The sequence below is a fragment of the Seriola lalandi genome, unplaced genomic scaffold (assembly GCF_002814215.2).
Source record: "Seriola lalandi dorsalis isolate HSWRI2012SDOR001 ecotype SW California unplaced genomic scaffold, Sedor1 jcf7180002054977, whole genome shotgun sequence".
Taxonomy (NCBI): Eukaryota; Metazoa; Chordata; class Actinopteri; order Carangiformes; family Carangidae; genus Seriola; species Seriola lalandi.
In genome coordinates, this window is record NW_019525527.1 from 255,713 (window position 1) to 257,239 (window position 1,527).

Genomic DNA, 1,527 nt, shown 5'->3' on the forward strand with positions numbered 1-1,527 from the left:
TCCACATCAGCTCACACACACTTTCTACCTTCATGTGGAGAGAAACACACATCATTCATCTGCACATCAACTCAAATGTACATCATTTCTCCAGCTGCTCCTCCACTGATTGGCTCTTCTTCTCTGTTTCATATCAGTGTGAGGCAGAGGAAGCTGCCATCAGCTGCTGTACTTCTACCATCCGTCCACTAGATGGCGTCATGATGCTGCAGTGAAGTGATTCACAACTACAGAAATCAGCAGAAAGAGGCTGATGTGAGGTGAGTCAGTCTCTTTACTCACAGGTCTGTCAACAAAACACACAGAAATATTATGATCTAATTAAGATTCAGAGAAATCCCTCAGACAGAAATATTAAAAGACACTATAGTTCACAAGAGGTCAGTGATACATTTGAATGAATTAGTTAGAAGAGGACTAACTGCACAGTGTCTCTATCTTACCTGTAATTAATACCTGGAATCCAAACTGATCAAACTCTTGATAAGATCTGGAGCTCAAGAAGCAAAGAAGTATTTAGTTCCCACATGAATTCAAAGCAGCAAGACGACACAGACGTTATAAACAAAATGTGTAAATGTTTATACTAAAAGGAATATTAAAATGCTCTTTACATGTTAACACAAGTGTAATAATGACACATATATTAGTATAGAATAATAAAGCACAAGTAATACTTTGGATACAGGATTATAATTTGCAAAGGAGAATCTTTAAATTGCATTATATATTTATGATATTAGGAAATGTATTTAGTTAAAAAGCAGAATTATCCTTCTAGTGTAACTTTGCTTCTACTCTAAATATCAACATCAATACTTCTACTGTGACTCAGGTAACGACAGGTCTTAACGAGTAAAACATAAAAAACTGCTCACATTACCTTCAGAGGAGAAAAACATCTGCGACATCATGTTTGTTCAAAGTGAAACTAAAGTTCAACATGGCAACAACCAGAAGGGTCTGTGTGTGTGTGAAGGGTGGAGGATCGTCAATAACTGCCAGGAAAATCAGGTGCAAAATAAAGATAAGCAAAGTTACTGCGCAGAAGAATTTAAGAACATGTAAAGTTGTAGTTTGACTTTGTTTGGAGACACTAAATATGTTTGGACAGACAGCTTCTGTTTGCACCGTAAATAATCATCCATATAATCACCTACCAGAGCAGCTGAAATGCTTTATTGTCAGAGTATTTACAGAGATGGATAAGTGTTCTCAAATCTATCAGGTAGAGTTGATCCTAATAGTTCATTCTGTGCTGTTGTCCAAAACAAACACAATAAATACATTTAAAATCCTAATTAAGATAAAAAGTTGTTAAGAAGTAAATACACTCCACTACAAGTGAAAATCCTGCTTTATAATTTTACCTGAGTAAAAGTCCACAAGTACTATCAGTAACATGTAGTGAAAGTATCAAAGTAAAAGTACTCATCATGCAGAGTAACTGCCAGGAAAATCAGGTGCATGTTAAAGATCAGCAGGGCAGCACGGTGGTGCAGTGGCCTTTCTGTGCAGCATCAGCAT

At 36.4% G+C, this 1,527-nt stretch overlaps 1 protein-coding gene across 1 annotated transcript in view; it reads right to left on the reverse strand.

Moving 5' to 3' along the window:
* Nucleotides 1-1,527, reverse strand: part of LOC147817281 (uncharacterized) — an 82,274-nt gene that overhangs the window by 9,852 nt on the left and 70,895 nt on the right. The gene's annotated exons all lie outside the window — the stretch shown is intronic.